Genomic DNA, 8,244 nt, shown 5'->3' with positions numbered 1-8,244 from the left:
CCACTTATAGGCCAAAGTTGGGAGGAAGAGGACAAAGCCTGAGAAGGAGTGGAGGCGGATGGCCTGGTGGCAAAGAAGGGACTGTGTTGGGATCGGTGAGCCTTCTGTCTTGGTGATTTGTGCACTGAAATGTAAATAAACTGTGTGTTGTGTGTGATAAAACGTGTGTCCTGCCTGTGTGTGTCGGGTTAAGGTGGCTGGATGCGCCCTTAGGCTTCACATCCCCTAAACCCCAACCAGTGGGAATAGCAGTATGAACGGCTCAGGGATGCAGTAAGTGCCATGAAATGTTATGTTCTGATCTATCAACAGAGGAAGAGCACCACACTTGTTGCAACGGTACTGTAACAGTCTGCCTCCTTGGTTCTCAAACAGAAAATAGCTGGTAAATTTAGATTTAGTTCCCATCTATTACATTATTTATGTTTTTAATCAAGAATATCTCTTTACTGTTTTTTGTCTTTGCCATGAGTAGAGCCATATTGTCCCTGGAGTTACCACATTTATTGCAATTTTGGTTAGGGAGCGTAATAACTCACGGATGCACAATTCCTGGGCTTTCTTTCTATGTCGTATTTGACTCCTCTTGATGGTGGAGTTGTGCCTGCTAGTAATAACAGGGGGTGTCTCAGAGGCAGAACAAGTGGCCCTGACCTGTATTTCTACCACAGATTCCTCTTATCCGGTCAATTTAGCCATTCTATTTCAAATGGTTGCAGTTCTCTGTGATTTTGTATTTTGCAGTCAAACATCATACTGCTTCTCTATTGGGCAGCTGTACAACACTGGCTGCAAAGAGTACAAAGTAAAGTTACCAGGGAAGTTTTGAGACAATACATGAATAACTATGAAGTCTCGTCTTAATTCCAGTGATATCAGCAGATTAACGCAACCTAATCTAACAAACAACACTGAAAGTTTGCATCTTGTAATCAAGTATTTCACTCTGGCCTTCACTATACAGGTGAGTAAAAGCACTGAATGCCCAGTATTAATAAAGTTTGTAGTAAACACCATGAATAGAGATATGCTGCTGTGGTAGATATTCTCTGTTTGTTGCCTTTGAGCTGGTAGATCATCTATAGAATATAATGGACAGACCATAGCACACAATACCTGTGTAAAAGCTGATGCTGAAACAAAAAAGGGATATTTTCAAAAGACAGCAGAACTCCATCACAAGAGCAAATGGAGCATTTTGGATTGACAAAACAAATGGCCAGATTTGAATCCTATCCTGATGCTGAAAGAGGATTTGAAGCACATTGTATATGGTTACCAATCTATATGACCAAGTCTGCTATAATAATGAATGTATATTTTCTCTTAGAGCAGATCTGTCTCTTTCCATCTCTCTTATCATCTCTACATTTCTCACTATTGATATACACAATCCCCATAGATACCATACAATATTTTTTTATGCTATTTATAAATTATCTTAACAAGAATTACTTATGAATTGAATTGAAATCACTTCTGTTTTTTTGTGTGGTACCTCCTGACTCACCAATAAAAGACAATCCCCACATATGATATACCATTTGACTTGTCTTGGTATCTAGGGAAGCAATATCTTTTGGGAGGACCCCAATTTTTGGCCCTCAAGACCCGAAAGCCCCTCATTTTTCAGGTATTTTTGGACAATTATTTTGTTCAGGAAATTACACCCTTAGGATAAATGGTTAAACTAAGAGGTGTCTTCGGTAAAAAGCATCAGGAAGTTGTGCATGCCACATCAGCCAACCCCTCTAATGGAAAACAAGGGGTCAAAGTTACTCCTTCGTTAAAAAAACTGGCAATACAGTCATGTGGAGTGTCCTTTTATGCTATTTTTAGTTTGCTGATCACAAATATGATAATAATTTTGATGTTTAATTCTTTACTGGTGGTCCTAGCCATGTAGGAGTCATTCCCAGAATGTTAAAAATGACCAATTTCAAACATAAGCATGTGGAATATCATTTAGACTGTTTTAAGGTCGGTGATTATGACTATAATGTTATTTTTATCTATCTATCTATCTATCTATCTATCTATCTATCTATTGATCGTCAGGTGAGAATACTGATGGCTACTTATTATATACTGGCTGTGTAAGCCCGGGGTCCTAGAAACTATTGAAATCATCAGAAAAAAAATGAAATGTAGAGATGTCAGGTAATTGAAAGGAAGTACTCTGGGCATCTCTCTCCTAGGAAGTTTTGCTTTGCAGATGTGCTTGCCTTGCTTCTGCATTAGCAGCGGGTGGAAAAGTAAAAGGGATACAGTATTGCTGATGTTAGCGGCTAAGCGACTTTGTCTTTCTTCTGAGGTTCCGTTTTGCTGACGTGCCTGGCTTCGCTTGTGTTATTACCGGCTAAGCGAGTTTTCTGTTTCCTCGGAGGTGGAGCCCTTACCCAGACTCTACCTCTCACTTCCGGGCCAGACAGACACACACACTTCCACACATAGAAGTTTATACATAAGATTTTAACAACTTCTTCTCTACAGTATTAGGTTCAGGTTTAGACTAAAAATTAGTTCACTCCTGCAAAACTGCTGCTTGCTGTTATACACATAATCATGTTCTTGGTTTCCATTAGTTTCACCAATGTTTTGTTTATGTGTACCTAGTGTGTTTCAGAAAATATTCAATAAAGCACTGAAATAAAAAAAAATTATACCTTAATGTCAATGAATTCTAGCTTGAAGGAATGTTTTCAGTTTGGTGTGATGATACAGTTCCAAATCCAATAATAATGTAAAACTAGGAAACAGCTAAAAAACACAATGAAAGTTATAGTGAATCATGCAAAACCTGAAAAAGCTTCTAATAGCAAGAGATCCAAAGTGAACAAAATAGCTATTTTCTTTCAGTCTCATAAGGCTCTAAAAACCAAGCCCTACAGGCAAGAGTGACGTTTAGGGGTGGCAAGTGGGGAGACTGCACCAGGCCCCGCACTTAAGGGGGCTCCGCTTTTGAGGTCCATGTGTCCCGTTCGAGCTGACTTGTCAAGTTATATTCTCCAGTATATATATATATATATATATATATATATATATATATATATATATATATATATATATATATATATATATATATATATATATATATATATATCTGAGATGCTTCTAAGAGGAACCCTTACCACTTATCGAAACTCAGAGTATACTTGCATTTAGGGTGCTTTTCTAGAAGGATGGATAGGATTAGAAATGAGGACAATAGAGGGAAAGTTCAGGTTGGGCAGTTTGGAGACAAAGTCAGAGAGGCGAGATTATGTTGGTTTGGACATGTGCAGAGGAGAGATGCTGGATATATTGGGAGAAGGATGTTAAAGATAGAGCTGCTAGGCAAGAGAAAAAGAGGAAGACCCAAGAGAAGGTTTATGGATATGGTGAGGGAGGACATGCAGGTGATGGGTGTAACAGAACAAGATGCAGAGGACAGAAAGATATGGAAGAAGATGATCCACTGTGGTGACCCCTAACGGGAGCAGCCGAAAGAAAAAGAATATTGTATTATTTTGCTAAAGTCTGAATGTTATCTTGCAAAAATTGAGCTGACTACTGTAATGAGAAAATCTGGTGTATGTTAACATTATTTTTATTAAATTTCCGCACAAGTTTATACAGTCCACACATACTGCTAGCAGTGTTTGATGTAACAGGCCGCCTCTGCCTATGCAACATCAAAATATGAACTTTAATGTGTAATGGAGCATTGATTGTAACAATAAAACACAGAGAATGTGAAAGTGCTAGGGTACCAAAAGTAACCCAATTTAGAAGCTACAAAAATAGGCTGCATAGAAAAATAAGGAAAAGAAACACAGTTTGTTGGTGTTCCTTGATACATCTGGTCACAAAATGACATCTACTTCCAGTGATGAGGAGAATCTACGCTGTTGCATCAGAAGAGATGTGGAGAAGGGTAGGATCCCTGGACTTCAACATTTATCCATTATATTATTTATATAATATAATATATATTATAATATATATATTATATAATATGTATATTATATTATTTATATAATATATATATATTATATTATTTATATGAAAGGAGGAAAAGGGGTAAGTGGCTGTGTTATATTTACTGCATATCTTTAGAAAGAGGACATGCCAAACCCTCGTGTTTAACAAAGTCTTCAAGTAAACAGGTCAGTGACACAAGAAACCTTGAACCTGGAAAAACAGCAAGCATCAGTTGTAGAGAAGACACCATCATAAACAATCTATGCAATTACATGTTTAATTTAATTGTAGTAGTCTCTTTTTCGCAGTCCATTTAGGACTGAAAGCAAGAACCAGTGCTTCTATTTGTGTTTGCACCAGTGATGTTTCTGGTTGCATTAAAGACCCATAGGGCACAGCCCCACCAGATTTAGTGTTTTGTAATAATCAAGATAGAACTGAGGGTGTAGAGGTGATTGAACCACTAGGGTCAAGTGACCATAATGTAATACAATTGTCAGTGTTTTGTAAGAGTGCTGATGCAAAGACAGAAATTTTGAGCAGCTGTGACAAAGTCTAAGGAGGATAGACTGGGATAAGCTTTAATGTGTGGACACAGTCAAGGAGCAGTGGTACAGGTTTGAAAATGTTTTACATGTAATGCAGGACAGATACATACCTAAATGTGGAATTAAGAGGAAATTTTATAAAACTCTGCAGTGAGTTTATAAAGAGTTAAAAAGAAGTTGCAAAGGAAAAAACTGATTTATAAGGCATATAAGACTAATAAATCCAAAGTGAACCATAGAGCTTATGAGAACATGAGGGCAATAATTAAGAAGGATATCAGGGAGGCCAAAAGACAGTTGGAGAGGAATATAGCAGATAAGCCGAAAGAAGACCCCAAGAGATTCTTTCAGTATTTTAGTAGTAAAAAAACAGTTAAGGAGGAGGTCAAGTTCATCAGAAATAGTAAAGTGGAATTAAAAGATACAGACAGTGAAATAGTGTACGCCCTAAACTTACATTTTGTAAGTGGATAACCTCCCAGAGATAAATGCAGCTACTAAGGAGGTACTGAGGGATTTGGAAATTGTAGAGGGAGAAGTGCTGCTCAGATTAAATAAGATGAAATCAAACAAATCACCAGGACCAGATAATATTTATCCTCGTGTTCTTAAGGAGGCTAGTGAGTACATATATAAACCCTTGACACATATTTTTAGGAAGTCACTGTGCACTGGAGAGATTCCAAAGGACTGGAAAATGGCAAATATCATCCCATTATATAAAAAGGGTGACAGGGCAGATCCAAGCAACTACAGGCATCACAGGAAAATTAATGGAAGGAATTATTAAGGATAAGATTGAGCAACACATGGCAAGGACAGGAGTTATTCTGAACAGTCAGCATGGGTTCAGAAGAGGGAGGTCGTGTTTTACTAACATGTTGGAATTCTATGAGGAGGCAACAAAAGGATACGATCAAAGTGGAGCTTATGATATTATTTATCTGGACTTTCAGAAAGCATTTGATAAGGTGCCACATGAGAGGTTGGGCATCAAGTTAAAAGAAGTGGGAGTTCAGGGTGATGTTTTTAGATGGGTGCAGAATTGGCTCAGACACAGGAAGCAGAGGGTGATGGTGCGAGGAACCTCATCAGAACTGGCCGATGTTAAGAGTGGTGTTCCACAGGGGTCAGTGCTAGGGCCGCTGCTATTTTTAATATATATAAATGATTTAGATAGGAATATAAGTAACAAGCTGGTTAAGTTTGCAGATGATACCAAGATAGGTGGATTAGCAGATAATTTGGAATCTGTTATATCATTACAGAAGGACTTGGATAGCATACAGGCTTGGGCAGATTTGTGGCAGATGAAATTTAATGTCAGTAAATGTAAAGTATTACACATAGGAAGTAAAAATATTAGGTTTGAATACACAATGGGCGGTCGGAAAATCGAGAGTACACCTTATGAGAAGGATTTAGGAGTCATAGTGGACTCCAAGCTATCAACTTCCAAACAGTGTTCAGAAGCCATTAAGAAGGCTAACAGAATGTTAGGTTATATAGCACGATCTGTGGAGTACAAGTCCAAGGAGGTTATGCTCAACCTTTATAATGCACTGGTGAGGCCTCATCTTGAGTACTGTGTGCAGTTTTGGTCTCCAGGCTACAAAAAGGACATAGCAGCGCTAGAAAAGGTCCAGAGAAGAGCGACTAGGCTGATTCCAGGTCTACAGGGGTTGAATTATGAGGAAAGATTAAAAGAGCTGAGCCTTTACAGTTTAAGCAAAAGAAGATTAAGAGGTGACACGATTGAAGTGTTTAAAATTATGAAGGAAATTAGTACAGTGGATCGAGACTGTTATTTTAAAATGAGTTCACCGAGAACATGTGGACACAGTTGGAAACTTGTGAAGGGTAAGTTTTGCACAAACATTAGGAAGTTCTTCTTTACCCAGAGAACCATAGACCCATGGAATAATTTACCAAATAGTGTGGTAGACAGTAAGTCTTTAGGGACTTTCAAAACTCAACTTGATGTTTTTTAGAAGAAATAAGTGGATAGGACTGGCGAGCTTTGTTGGGCTGAATGGCCTGTTCTCATCTAGATTTCTAAAGATGTTACGTAAAGAAAATAAGTAAGCATCCCTCAGTCTTTTAATCTATTATTAACATGTCTATGAAAACCCTCAAACTGGTCTTCTTTAGGAGGTTTTCCAATTTTCTTATGCATGCTCAAAATAATTTCTTATCCAGAAAAATATTTCTTTTTCTATTATCTAAAATCGGCTTCATGCTGGATGCTGCAAGTCTATTTCCTTCTCATGTTGCTAGCTCAATTGGCCCTGCAGTGCTCTTAGTGTATATCCTTGAGCGTGAGTGTGTGTGTGTGTGTGTGAGTGTGCCCATGTGCAAACTGAACTTTTAATGTAGCAGTGCAGCTTGAAGACTAAATAAAGCTCATTAATTTCAACATTAAAATGAAGATTACCATTTTTGTATTTCCTCCCTAGCTGTGCATACTCCTTTCAGTCCACTGAAAATAAGCCAGCAGTATGATGCCCCTGTTTCAAGAAAGTGAAGAGCACTGGTGCAAAAAGAACAGGTATTTAAAAAATTGCTTTAGTAAAATGTTTGATGGCTTCATGCTGTCCAGCATACACATGGAGGCACAGTGGTAAACGCTTCTACTCAACAGTGTGTTTAAGTCATGCAGTGTGTGTAGTCTGAATGGTCTTTCTGTTTTATTGTGGCTTTTTGTTTTCATGTTACATGAGTTTTCAATCCTAACTAGAGGTGCTGCTGTTTCAACGCAATGATCTGATGCCAGCCAAGGCAGACCAGGCACCCCAATGTTTCATTCATTTTTTGTGACACAAATGGTGCTTGAACTTCAATATCTTTGTAGTCGTTAGGAAAAGAGGGGAAGATATTATTAGTTAGGTAAATTAATGTTAACATTAGAAAAGTCTTTATACATAAAAGAAAATTCTGGTGTAGTCAAACCAGACTTTACATGCCAAAAACACTATTGCTTGGCACCTTTCTGCCAAGTAGTTATATGAAATGCACAGTGAACTCCAACTCCTCAACAAACACAAGAAAGCTGATTTTGAAAATGGATTGAGGAATTAATAAAAGAGCAAACTATAAAATAATGGTTGGGCTAGGGGTTGAAACTTAGATGGCCTTTTCTGTATCAGTAGTAATCAATCCATTCGTCCATCCATTTTCTAGCCTGCTTAGCAAGTTAAGGGTTGCAGTAAAGTAAAATTACACATAATGGATAGGGTGGCTTTAAGGTTTAATAAAATACTACAATACAAAGTACAGAATTTGAATATGTTTAAAAACAATCAGTAAGCAGTTATATACATAAGTAGCTATAGAAAAAAATGGTGCAGTTTCATAACAAAGCAATTTACAAATTGTATTGCTTTCCAATGTATAAATTTTGTCAAATTCTTAAAAAATTTTTTTTTTTTATAAAATTACTTAAAATAACTCATCATAAGATGCAGGTTATGCATGAGGATAAGCACACTGAACACTGCCTGCGCAAAACGTCATACACAAAAGTGATCAAACAAATCAGTTACAAATGAAGGCAGGCAGGAAGGAAAGTAGATAGATATGAAATGCATTAGATAGATAAGCATGAAAGACAGAATTATATGATAGATAGATAGATAGATAGATAGATAGATAGATAGATAGATAGATAGATAGATAGGCACTATATAATAGATAGATAGATAGATAGATAGATAGATAGATAGATAGATAGATA

Source organism: Polypterus senegalus, chromosome 14, assembly GCF_016835505.1.
Source record: "Polypterus senegalus isolate Bchr_013 chromosome 14, ASM1683550v1, whole genome shotgun sequence".
NCBI lineage: Eukaryota > Metazoa > Chordata > Cladistia > Polypteriformes > Polypteridae > Polypterus > Polypterus senegalus.
The sequence above is the reverse complement of the archived record's forward strand: the minus strand, read 5'-3'. Positions refer to the sequence as shown.